Raw genomic sequence first — 14,358 nt, forward strand, 5'->3', positions numbered from 1 at the left:
TAATCCGTCGGATAACCGTGTCCAGAGAAAAAAAAACGCTACAGTTGCTGCAACACGAGGAGCTGGGAGATAGAAAGCCGAGCCAATTCCTACAACATCTACAGTACTTGGCCGGACCGGACATTCCGAGCGACTTTCTACGGACGGTGTGGACCAGTCGGTTACCTGTAAACATACAGACTGTTGTAGCATCACAACCAAAGCTGGACCTCGAAGGCGCAGCCGAGCTTGCCGACCGCATCGTGGACATAGTGCAGCCGTCAACACCAGTAATAGCCAGTGCCGGATCAAGGACTACTTCGACAAGTACACCCAGTTCTACATTAGAGCTACGCATAAAAGCGCTGTCGAGGCAAGTAGAAGCACTTGTAAATATACAGAGCCGCCGTGGCAGACAGTATGGAAGACGCGACACCCGTCCCAGGTCAAACTCGCGCCACCTACGCTCCAGGTCCAGAACTCAAACACGGCAACGACCAGACGACCATCCACACTGCTGGTACTACTTTGAGTTTGGAGATAAGGCAAAGAAGTGTAGACAGCCGTGCAGCTACGCCTCGGAAAACTCCAAGGGAAACCGCTAGTGGCCTCAACCGGTTGTCCCGCGCCATCAGGCCGAATCTTCGTCGTAGAGCGAAAAAGTAAGGTGCAGTACCTGGTCGATACAGGGTCGGACTTATGCGTTTACCCACGTACAGCAATACGAATTCCTGTACAAGCCAAAACAAAATACGAATTATACGCAGCGAATGGCACGACAATTGCTACTTACGGGCACGTTAACTTACACTTGGACCTAGGCCTTCGAAGAGACTTCCGATGGCGTTTCGTCATAGCTGATGTATCAAAGCCGATTATTGGCGTAGACTTTCTCAGCTTTTACAACCTGCTCGTCGATTGCAGAAACAAAAGGCTACTCGACGGGCTCACATCACTTTTTGTCACAGCACCACACCGGGGACGGATCGACGAACTACAATCCGTTCGCACAGTACTGAGTCATGAAGGTACGAAATACCACGACCTATTACGCCAGTATCCAGATATTACTCGTCCAGCTGGTAAACACGTTGATCCTAAGCATACCACGGTGCATCATATAAGAATAACCCCGGGTCCGCCAGTAACCAGCCGCCCGCGACGTCTTGACCCAGAGAGACTCCAAATTGCTAAAAAGGAATTCGAAGAAATGCTACAGAACGGCACCGCTCGAAGATCCGAAAGTTCGTGGTCCTCTCCTCTCAGATATTACTCGTCCAGCTGGTAAACACGTTGATCCTAAGCATACCACGGTGCATCATATAAGAATAACCCCGGGTCCGCCAGTAACCAGCCGCCCGCGACGTCTTGACCCAGAGAGACTCCAAATTGCTAAAAAGGAATTCGAAGAAATGCTACAGAACGGCACCGCTCGAAGATCCGAAAGTTCGTGGTCCTCTCCTCTTCACCTCGCACGTAAGAAGGACGACGGCTGACGACGGCTGGCGACCGTGCGGCGACTACAGGGCACTCAACGCTCGCACTATACCAGACAAATACCCTGTTAGAAATATTCAGGACTTCACATACCAGCTGGCAGGTAAGACGATATTCAGTACTGTGGACTTAATAAAGGCCTATAACCAGATACCAGTTCATCCTAACGACATCAAGAAGACGGCAATAACAACACCATTCGGCATGTTCGAATTTCCGTTCATGACGTTCGGACTTCGGAATGCTGCGCAGACATTCCAATGTTTTATGGATGAGGTACTCAGAGGCTTAGACTTCGCCTTTGTCTTCTTAGATGACATTTTGGTATATTCGTCATCCGAAGAAAAGCATCGCCAACATTTAAAAAAACTATTCCAGCGTCTTCAAGAGTACGGCGTTCTGATCAACGTTGCTAAATGCCACTTCGGCAAACCAGAAGTCACATTTTTGGGATTCCACGTATCTTCTGCCGGAATACGCCCGCTCGAATCGAAGGTGCAAGCCATTTTAGATTTCCCCTTCCCTGCAACGATTAAAGAGCTTCGACGCTTTTTAGGTATGATCAATTTTTACAGAAAATTTCTACCAAAAGCCGCAGAAATTCAGGCACCACTTAACGCGCTGCTATGTGGAGAAAAGTGCAGAGGGAAACAGCCGATTGAAGCGACCCCAGCGCTACAGCAAGCTTTCGAGAACTGTAAACATTGCTTATGTCAATCCGCTCTTTTAGTACACCCGGACGTGAACTTGTTAATAATCTGTAGTGTATCGTGTTGTCGTAATATATAACTATTTCTCGTATTGTTTCGTTTAATTTACCGACATCGTTTTGCTTGTGGCCGGACGCCGTTCGGGTTCGATTCCTGGACGTATCGACTGTTAGTGGGTTGATACCTGATTATAACCCGCTACAGTGGCACAATAAAAACATATAAGCAATGGACCAAAATTAGTATTGTTTTTCAATGCATGCTGGCAGAAACACTTGTCATTTAAAAAAAAACACTTCATATTGCAGCAAAGGTCCCAGTAAAAAAAGCACTTGAAATATGTAGCGATGCCCCAATTATGCATGTTTATAACTGATAACCAACCATTTTTCAATTGGCACACTGCAGTGCATACTTACAAACATAACAGCATTAAAAAGACGACAGCTTAAATGCTGTCGTTTTTGTAACGAATTCTGTGATAATTCACGACGAACTTTTTCCCTTATGGAAGGCAGACTCCTTTTTTATAATAACAACACTCAAATTCAATCCGGTGGCAACCGCCGTGGACTAAGAGATGTGCTGATGGTTACGACCACTTCACTAACCGTGAGCAGCTGCGTGATTGGCCATACCAACCACCTCAATTTGACCAAGATCGTGCCAAACCCAACCGCAAGCCTAGCGCCAGGTCTCAGGGTTTCAAGAAGGCATTAGAAGATAAGAAGAGCAATAAGTCTGAGGAGGTTAATACCTCAGCCCTCAAACCAGCAACGGAGGATTCACCACCACGTGATGAACCCATGTATGAAATCGGACCGTATTCAACGTTGGTGCCGCTTGAAGATGTCCATACACAAAATTTTGACTTCGGAGGTATCATTCCCGTCGTTCAAGACACTTATGAAAAGACCCGCGGTATAGACCCGCGACTAGCAGAACGTTTACCACTTTCACTTTTCACACACGTTTCTTGTAATCACCTCAATCTACAGATTGCCGAAGTAGCTCGCCGAAATGGACAAAATATACTCGGTACAAGAACTGATCTTCGTGAAGTCTTACCAGATTATCAGTGTCTACTGAAGACGATAACTGATTATATATTGCATGCCGGCAATGTTTTACCGCAAACGGGAGTTGATCTAAAACTTCACCTCCCTGAGTTCGCTATACCACAGGGTCCAATTGACGATGTACCATCTGGAAACTGGTCCGATTAACGCGACGACTCATAACGTGTATGAAGCATACATTTGTCCTCTGGTCACGGCAAATCGCGTAATCGCCAGCCAAGAGAATAATTTTAGCTATCAACCATTACCTCAACAATTAATCCCAGCTAATCTGACTCCAACACGTAATCTATTGGGATTCGGGCCTATCGACGCCCAGAATCAAGGTGTCCAACAACGTCTACAGGGTGTGGTGTTCCCAAATGACGATACTATAGAAGGCAGGTATAAAGTATCATTTACAGCCTGTAATAGAATTTATACTATCATATCTGAACTGAAGGACCGTTTTAAGATGACGGAGCTAAAAAGACAAAGCTTAAATGCCTTGTGGCTAACATGTTTCAAGCAATGCATTTCCGAAGAACTACGAAAAGTGGCTAAATATGTATTTAGTATACCGGGTCATAACGCTAATGTCCAGTCTTTTCCCTCATAAATTTTTACTGGTCAAAAGAAAGAAATCCATTATTGCCAACAACAGTAGCTGCAATCATCAAAACTATCTATAACATAGATATGAAGTGTGACCAATTTTATGATTATTTGTTAACTCAACCACAGATACTGAAGGAAATTGGTAGGGTTGAAAATTATGGCAAAAATTAATAAGAAATATTAGAATTTATTAGATCCTATAACTGACTTTAAGTTTAAATAAATTGTTACAAACTAGTGTTTGTTTTAGATTTTATTCAACTGGTATTCAACGTATAAATTATACTGTTTTGTTTCAACTTATAATTTATATTCAAATAGTTTTATTAAAAAATATGATTATTTTAATTACCTAAGTTTCATTTCACCTATTTTCACTACATATTATTTATAATTATTGCAACCATTGTTGCGTCATGATTTTAAAGGGAATTGTCCTGGTTTTTTCAACTACAAATCCTAGTTTTTTGAATTTGGGGATGGCAGCCCTAGTGTACTAGGCTGCACTAAAAGTATCGCGAATGGAATATTTCCACTGTTCCTGTCATATTAAAATCTTTTTAATTGAAAACTCCTTGGTTTTAAAAATCGAATACCATTTATTTATTTAAAAAAAGATTCTCGGTCTTGTCAAACTTGTTTAGTCGTTGAGAAAATGGAATTGACTCGAGAAAATTCAAGAGCGATGATTTATTATGAATTTCGAAGTGGTTTAACACAAAAACAGTGTGTTGACCGGATGATTTCTGCATTTGGTGATGAAGCCCCATCCAAAACCACAATTTATCGCTGGTTTGCTGAGTTTCAACGTGGACGTGTCAAGCTCAGTGATGATCCCCGTCAAGGTCGTCCAAAAACTGCAGTCACCCAAGAAAACGTTGATGCTGTGTGTAAGCTGATTGAGGAAGATCGACATGTGACATACCGCGAAATTCAGGCAACTTTAGACATTGGCATGAGTCAAATACAAATAATCTTGCATGAACAATTAGGTGTAAAAAAGTTGTTTTCTCGATGGATACCGCATTCGCTCTGTGAAGAGCAAAAAGCGGCTCGCGTTACTTGGTGCGTCAGAACTCTCGAAAGATTCCACGCAGGATCCTCAAATGCTGTATACAACATTGTATCAGGTGACGAATCCTGGATATACGCGTACGAACCCGAAACAAAAAACCAGTCACGAGTTTGGGTGTTCGAAAATGAGTTAAAGCCAACAAAAATTGTTCGTTCACGGAGTGTTGCAAAAAAAATGGTGGCCACGTTTGTCTCCAAAACCGGCCATGTTACGACTATTCCTCTTGAGGGACAAAGAACGGTTAATGCAGAATGGTATGCTAGCATTTGTTTGGCACAGGTCGTTTCTGAACTCCGTAAAGAGAACTGCAACCGCCGCATCATCCTCCATCACGACAATGCGAGTTCTCACACTGCGCACAGAACAAAAGAGTTTTTAGAGCAAGAAAACATAGAATTATTAGACCATCTGCCGTACAGCCCCGACCTAAGCCCTAATGATTTCTATACTTTCCCTAAAATAAAGAATAAATTGCGTGGACAGAGATTTTCATCACCTGAAGAAGCTGTGGACTCCTACAAAACGGCCATTTTGGAGACCCCAACTTCCGAATGGAATGGTTGCTTCAATGATTGGTTCCATCGTATGGAAAAATGTGTCAAATTTCGCGGAGAATACTTCGAAAAGCAATAAATACATTTTTAAATAGTAATGTTGTGTCACTTCGTTAATTCCCGAAATTTTCGGTGCCGCCCTCGTATGGGCACTCAGGATTGGAGGCATTTATCAGAGAGAATCAAACAACACAGCTTTTCAATTGGCCAATCGGCAGCATGTATGAACTTTGGAAAAAAACATGCACTATCGAAAAGGACCTTGAAAATGAAATTCGAACGGAAGCGTCATGTTGGAAAATGGTTCTTCAAAGGTTATTCGATGTCATACTTACCCTTGCAAAGAGTTCTTTGACTTTCAGAGAACATCAAGAAAACTTAAGTCAGGAAAAAAACATGGAAATTTTCTTTCCTTTGTAGAGCTCCTCACCCGATATTATTATGATCACATATTACGGTAAGTTTTGGATAAGCCCAAAGGTAGTGATTTTTCTTTAGTCTGTTCCCTTTAGTAAAATATAGTGACTAAATCGTGCTTTTTATTTTTTTAGGATCTACAAGTTATCTGGGTCCAAACTGGAAAACCTTCTACTAGAACAAATTAGAGCGTCCCCGTGCTTCGCCATCATTATGGATACGACACAGGACATATCGAAGATATATCTATCAGCTAAGCATTGTTGTGAGGTATGTACTGATAACGAAATCGGAAAATGGACATCTAGTTGATACAGAAGTAAAAGAAGTGTTTCTAGAATTTTATGCAGCTATCAGACCTAGTACAGCAGGTTTACTAAGCCAGGTGACTACATTATTTATCGACAAAAATATTGATTTAAAAAAATGTGTGGGTCAAGGTTATCATGGAGCTAGTGTTATGAGCAATGTGTATAATGGTGACGCGGAGTATGTAAATATGCGGTGATAAATGACGCCGTCAGCTCTTGTGTGGAAATACAGATTTTTTCCAACTTTGCAAGATTTGTATAATTTTGTATAATTTTTCGGACATAGCATCAAGCGTTGAGATCCACTGTCAAAATGTCTGTTTGTCTGGGTGATTTCCAGGATAGATTTCGGTTTTTTAAGATTAAAGGAAGAAAAATACAATTCGTCTCATCGCTAAGTTAAGTAAAGTCTGTGACTAGTTTTCATTGCCACGGCGCCTCCCGCTATCACAAATACCAGTGGTAACACCGACGCTGAATTATTATGGCACAGAGAAGGCAGATAACGCCGCCGCGGCCGCCGCCGAATCATTGGTCGTAAGCCGCGTAGCCGAGCGTTTGCCGCCATTTTGGCCAAAGGACCTCGAAGTTTGGTTTGTACAAGCGGAGGTGCAATTTCAAATTTCTTGTATACGGGAGAATACTACAAAGTTCTACCATATTATTTCGTAGCTTGAACTGAAGTACATACGTGAAATCAAGGACATAATAAAAAATCCACAGGCTACCGGTAAATATGAAAACTATTAACAGTTTATAAAAAAGAACGATGAATTGTTGAGAACAAAATATATTTTACTTCCATTTTAAGCTAGAAAGGTGTGATGACGTGCTAAACAAACATATCCTGCAGAGTACCTAAATTACACCAGACCGTTGGGGGCAGATCGAGGTGAGTGCCACTTGCTTAACTGGCGTGTTTTGAATGTGCTATATTGTAAAAAGCAAAATGGTTTTTTCCTTTATATGCTGATCGTACAAACACTACGATTGATCTTTTATAAAAATAAATGTTATAGCACGGTATCATTTCTCTTTTATTCCCATCACTAGTAGAGACACAAATCGAACTCTCGAACCGAACTCTTTGCGCTAAGTATGAAAATATAAAAAAGAGGGCCAAGACTGTAGTATATTTATAATGACGTAAGTCATGCATTCAATATAACTACCTGTAAGTGAGGGTGTATTTAAAATAAACCAGTATTGAACCAACTTGCGTGTGTTTCACTACAAAGACCAAGTATAGTACTTTTCGGAGAAGTTTGTACGGAACAGGGGTGCAATTAATGTTACTCAAGAAAAGGAAGTGGTAATGGAGTTATCTGGGACCAGTGTGATGGGATTACCATCTCACAATCACTGTGATGAGGTATGTATGAGTAGCTTCTAATTACATTAATATCTCAAATTGCCTCATGATCAAATGTCCTCTACCAACCTATACTTTGCCAAAAGTCACCAATAATGAGAGTGACCAGTAATCTATCCACCAACTACTTTTTTACTTTATTTGTATATTACAGATTTTTAAAAACTATAGAATATTAGAGAACCTGAAATTGTTTTGCTTGTTTAACACTATATTTATCTAAAGTAAGTAGGTATTACCTATTTGATGTAAGTACCTACCTAATAAAAATTCGTGTAGGGGCCTAAACTTAAATAAGGTCTTTATGGAAAATGCAGTGGACTGTAAAACTACCTATTACTTAACAGAGAAACGAGAGTAATGGGCAGCTGGCGCTGTAAGCTATGCAAAAAATATGTGTGACGAACTCGAAATTTCCTTAGAATCTCGGACAAGAAGGCATATTTTTTAAGACGGAATTAGGGATGCTAACTTGTCTTGTGAAAATGAGTTGAGACGAAAGCTGTTTAGAAATTCATGAGCGGTTTCAGCAGCTACAGAATTTATCGGATAAGTTTACTTATCTAACGCCGGCTATATTTGTAGGGACCACAAATGTCCCCATAGCAACTAACAATTATATGTGAGTCGTCTATTATCAAAGGTGGCAATCTGTGCATTTGGACAAAAAAAATTTATTGATATGTCAATACAGATTGATTTGAATATAATCGTCTCCTTCAAAGAATACGGTTCAAAACCTGCATTAAATAAAGGTTAATAGTTAACCTGTTATTTATCTAAGATGTCGTTCCGAAGAGTTTTGTGACTGCCAATGGAATACAAAGTCAATAATTCGTTTTTCTGATTTACCAATCATTGTCCAAAAGTCAGATTCCCGGCTTTGATAATAGTCGACTCATGTATGTGTTAGCGGTAATTATATTGCAATGATGCTACGCCAGTCTCGGGATCGTCAGGCTGTCGATAGCACGTTAGGTTGTAATCCCAATATACGTTAGTCACTTAACTGATCACGTGTCTTATTAATCCTTGCCCGATATAGACTCAACATATTATTAGATCCAGACGACACTAAATGTAATCTAGACTACGCATCTGTCGAAATTGACGAGCAGGATTTCAAGCTGGAACGACTTTGACTGCGGACATTTATCGCTGTTACATGCAACGAAAATAAATAAATTAATGGAGACTCACTTGAATTATTATTATTATAATTTATCTTAAACTCCAAGCTAGAAGATACTTTAACCAATATTTAAAAAATGCTACGAATATTTTTCACAGTTGCCATAAGCAATGCCAGCTGTGAGAGAAGTTTTCCAAAATTGAAGTTAATTAAAAGTTATTTAAGATCAACAATGAGTACTTTAAGACTTACTAATTTGGCTATCTTGTCTATTGAGGAAGAGGTGTGCGATGCTATAGACATTGATGGTGCAATAAAAGACTTTGCTCTTAAAAAAAGTAGACGTATAAATTTTTAATTAAAGACTTTGGTTTTTATGCTTAGAATACTTATATTATTTTTCAATAAAGATTACGTAATAATTATAGTTCTTGTTTTTATTAAAAATTGATTTGCGTTTTATATTCAATTCACTAATTATTTAATCTTGTCGATCGTCCAATTGTACCTAATCCTAAGTGATAGGTATTGTACCTGTTATAACAATGTATCTAATGGCAGCGACATATGTTACGATATACTAGCGCTTTTTTAGGTTTGCGCAAATAAATCGTTTTGCCCGAGTGACCACAGATGGCTCAAGTGGCAGCCACAGACGTTACGATATATTTGCGCAAACCTAAATTAACGTGTGTGGCTGCCATAAGTGGTTGAAGTATAATAGAATATTTTTTGTATTAATAAACGCGATTGTAACACTTAGATAAACTTTTTTATTTAAAATCTTACCTGTAGATATAACGCAAAATAATGATGACTGCTCTTGTTAAAAAAATAATCTAGAATTAATGTATAGTATACATCAAGGTGAAATACCTAAATAAAAGGGCGGCAAAATTATCATCCGCCCCAGGCGGCTGACACCCACGCTTAGATATGGGATTTTACCCGGAAAAAACCCAAATGTGGGAAAAAACCCGGGGAAAATTCCCGAATGGGATAATATTCGGGTTTTTTCATATTTAGCACATGTAACATCTAGGTAATATGTATGTCAGAGGAAGCAATGAGTCGAATTGATTCTTGATTACATGCATAACGCTCATTATTATTATTTTTACGTTGTAATTACTTTTATAATTCCTAATTTTATTTTATTTCGTTTGTTACGTTTTTCTATAGCTTTAAAACCTTTTAAAGAAATTGTAATAAAAGGGTATCAAAACTGTAACTTCACGTAGGCAACGACCAATCAGAGCAGAGCGTTTGTCTCGAGCGTGGTCGAGGCGCCATCTTTACTTTGGGAAGGCTTGTATTGTCGGTTGACACATTTTTGGAGCATAAAAACGTATCGAGTTGGATCGTTAGAGATAGTTAAAGTGAGATTGGTGCACCGAACTCGCTGCTCGGTCTAAAGTGTTATATTCTCGTATAATATTACTGTGAAGTAATCAAGTATTGTTTAAATTAAACTAGTGATAAAAACGTATCCATTGTGTTTTGTGCTCGCATTTCATCCCAATAAAGCCCACTAAGCCCACAGCCACTAATGACGATGCCATCAGGAAGAGCTTTCCCTGACACGTATATCAAATAGTACGTACTATTTAAGTACTATTACTACTAGTTAGAGCTAATCTAACTTGGCTTATTTTCATAATTCAATAATTAAGTTATATATACTCCATGCTATCTAATTAAATAAAAAACCTGTCTGTTTGTGTGTGTTTATCCACTCTTAAAGTGATAAGTAGCCCGAAACTATGTACCTACGCGGGTAGGGGGGCGGGGGAAGCAGGTAGTAGCAGTGGGGTACGCTTTGGTGATCTATCTATCTCACACGTTGTTTTGGCTTCGTACTGTGCGCACTTGTGTTAATTTGCTGGGTTAATTGACCACTTGGATTTTGTTTTGTGGACTTTTGATTGCCTAGTGATTAAATATGTGATTTACTTTGGATTGACAGCCACTGCTTCTCTTACGGACTTCGATGCCTATTTCTTTTTATTAACGCTAATTTACCGGTAAGTGTGAGCTTTAAAAATTGTTTTAATAGTCTATAAAAGATTTAAGTACTATATTTGCGGATTCCTTGCGAACCTTGTACTTTTATTCATCGAAATCGATATATTTTGATTCTCTAGGATTATTTACTGTAGGAAATAGCTATTTTACAGCTATTAAATAAATAAGCTAGCTAAATAGCTATTTTATATTTAAAAGTTGAAATGAATTATGTATAGAAATGGCCAAACGCTCGGGCGTTTTAGGCAAACTGGGCAAAGTATGAATTCTTTTTTTGGCCATTTATACTTATTCCATATTAGATTCGTAGGTTTACCTACTCTGTTCATATACAATACTTTAGAACAATTCATGCATTTGTTTTTACATTTGTTTTTTTTTTCCCTTAGATCACATCATGCTCAGAAAGAAAAATACTGATGTATGGGATAACTATTTTCATTCAGCAACCAGTAAAACAGTAAAATGCACCACACACTGAAAAAGTTTACCAATTTGGCAAAGTCAGCAAGATGACGACCAGCCATCTTTTGAAATGTTATAGATGTCCAACTGTCATCAAGAACAAACTACAGAAAATACCTGTTACTGGCACAACTGCCACAAATCTGCCCTTGCAAGATGAATCACAGCATGAAATATCACAGGATAACAGTTTTACGGATAAAACTTCTATTAGTACGACTTCATCAGAAATTTCAACAGAAAAGAAATTATATCTACACCAGCTCTTATCAAAGGCAATATTTGTTACCGGTTCTTCTTTATCCATCGTTGAACATCCGCTGTGGACACGATATTTTGACGATTTGCGACCACTTTATAAGTTACCATCCAGAAAAGTTTCTCCACAACACATTTGGAAACTATTTATAAAGAAATGGTCAAAGAAATTACAGACGAACTGAAGTCTATAAATGATTTGCATTTGCAGGGTGATGAAGGTATCATCAACTTTATTATTGCAAAACCCGAGCCTGTTTTTGTTAAAAGCCTTAATACTCTTACAAACCGACATACAAGCGAATATGTATTTCAAGAGATAATTAAAGTTATAAACGTGTACGGAGGCCACAAATTTGTAACTCTTATCGGAGATAACGCAAATAATATTCAAAGGGCATTTCAGATAGTTAAAGATTCGTATGAACTTAAAATACCGCTGAGATGTGTAGCATATATATTGAATTTGCTTTGCGAAGTTTGCTTAAAACTAGAACCTATTAATGCGTTTATATCGGTTGCCACAGATACGACAAAAGCAATAAAAAGAAACCAAAGTATGAGCGCTTTATTAGCTCAGATTTTAAAAGAAAAAGGTTCATGCGAAACATTAAAATTGCCAGGGAAAACCCGCTGGGGCAGTTACTGCGTTAAAAAGTTTAAAAAAATACCAAGTAGAATTACAAACATTAGCTGTTCACGAAGATGCCACTATTTCAGAAGAAATAAAATCAAATTTATTAGATTTAAATTTCTGGACCATGGTAGAAAATTGTATAAAACTACTGGAACCTAAAACAGATAAATTTTTCAAACTTGAAGGCAATGGAATACTTATAAATGAAATTTACATGGCCTTCAAAGATATTAAGTCTACATTTAATTTTGCATTTCCGGATATATCAATTCTCAATGAGCATCACAAACAAGATATGACAAATGCTGTAATTAGGCGAACAAATAATTGTTTGAAACCTATTCATTATGCTGCATATTTATTAGATCCAAGATCGCAAACATTGAATTAGAAGAACACGAAGTGGATTCCATGGAATTTATACACGACGTGAGCCATTCACTCAATATTGACTTTGGTGTTGATTTAGCCCATTACTTATAGGGTTAAGCAAGGTTTATGGAGCAGACCATTTATATGGAAGCATGTCGCCGAAATGGACCCGGTAGTTTGGTGGAGGGGACTCTGCAGATCCAAATTGCTGAGTAGGGTTGCAGTACGTATTCTAACTGCTCCCTGTACTTCAGCAGCCACTGAACAATCTTTTAGCACGCATGCGCATATACACAGTCAGAAACGAAATAGATTGACTACAGACAGGGCAGAAAAAATAGCTTTTATATCGTTTAATTGGAACCTGTTACACAAACATAAAGATGATGACAATGACGAAGATGACAAGCCGTTATCTACACACAGGCAATTGTCAAGTCCGTTGGGTAGCCTAATAAATGAAGAACGAGCCTAATAAATCTGTAATTTTGCACTATTAATAATATATTTAATGACCATGACAGTAGCAACAGTGACTAAAAATTTTGAATTGTAAAAAACACTTTTTTTAAAGTTTTGTAAATAAGTAATTAATGTTAGTATCTCTCGTTTTTTTTTATAGATTTTTTTCTGCAACTAAGTAACATTCCATCACAACGCGTAGAAAAATCCTTATGATAAAACAAGAAGCGTCTTTTTGTTGTTTTAATATACTGCTGGTTTTATTTTAATTCCTGAATCCTACTACATATTTTGACGTTTCGAACAACATGCAACAGCTAGTGCTAGCGCAAAGTATGTGTGAATTGTGCGAATCGCAAAAAACTGTTTTATGCGATTCGCACAATTCGCAATCTATTGCATTGTTCTAAAAAAAGTTAATTTTATTAACCTGGGTTTATTCCTGTTGGGTTTTTTCCCACGGCCCATCTCTACCACGCTACGCCACTGCACTTAACAATGCAAAAGATGTATGAGTTACTTTGTGAAGATCGGAATAATCCACCCTCAATCAAAATCTATAGTCAGGAATTTCACTTTTAAGACTTTCATTAAAAAATCCGCGTGTCAATACTTGTTACACTTGTGACAAGTTTAAGATGCAGATACAGCTGTGTCAAAAGGAATCTGTTAAAAACGATCTCATACTTCAACATGGTAACCACAAAACGCTAGCTGATCGAGCCTATGACATTAAACGAGCTGACACGTTAATGTGCAAGAATGATGACACGTTACAGGTGTACACATTTGATTTACAGCAGTGTTTGCCAACACCAAGTTAAGTCCATCTGTACCCTTTATAAGTGGCAATTATGGACATTCAACTTAACTATCCACGAAAAAACTGGTGAAGCTGTATGCTATGTGTTACATGATACAGTAGCAGCTCGGGGAGCTAGCCAAATTGCTACTTAGAAACATCCGTATCTAATAATACGAAACATATAATTTTTTACTCGGATACATGCGATAAGCATAATAGGAATTCCCATGTCAGTTCTATGTTTACTTGGGTATTGCAAAAATATCGAGCAATCAAAATAATCGACCACGAATTCATGACACCTGGCCACAGCCATTTAGAAGTAGATACAGATCATGGTATCATAGAAAAAAGAAAACGGAATTACAGGTATTTCATCCACATGATTGGATACAGTTGATCAGGTCTAGCAGCAAAATTTTAAGATAGTAGAAATTAAAAGTACAGACTTTTATGACTTTTCATCTATACTCAAAAGCGCTTTAGTTTTAAGACATAAATATACCGATAGGCGGCAGTTTAAATGGCTGGGAAAAAGATGGCTATGCTATGAGCAACAATTTGGCATTATTTCTTAAGCTGGGTATCCATTTGAGGCAGCCTCGGGCCGA

General features: G+C 38.4%; 1 pseudogene across 1 annotated transcript; it reads left to right on the plus strand.

Moving 5' to 3' along the window:
* Positions 1 to 10,580: 10,580 nt before the first annotated feature.
* Positions 10,581 to 14,344, plus strand: LOC149499638 (uncharacterized; annotated as a pseudogene). The gene is made up of 2 exons (XR_016325682.1): positions 10,581 to 10,747; positions 11,138 to 14,344. The product of XR_016325682.1 is annotated as an uncharacterized LOC149499638 (transcript).
* Positions 14,345 to 14,358: the final 14 nt, after the last annotated feature.

Source organism: Bombyx mandarina, chromosome A1, assembly GCF_030267445.1.
Source record: "Bombyx mandarina strain Sakado chromosome A1, ASM3026744v2".
Taxonomy (NCBI): domain Eukaryota; kingdom Metazoa; phylum Arthropoda; class Insecta; order Lepidoptera; family Bombycidae; genus Bombyx; species Bombyx mandarina.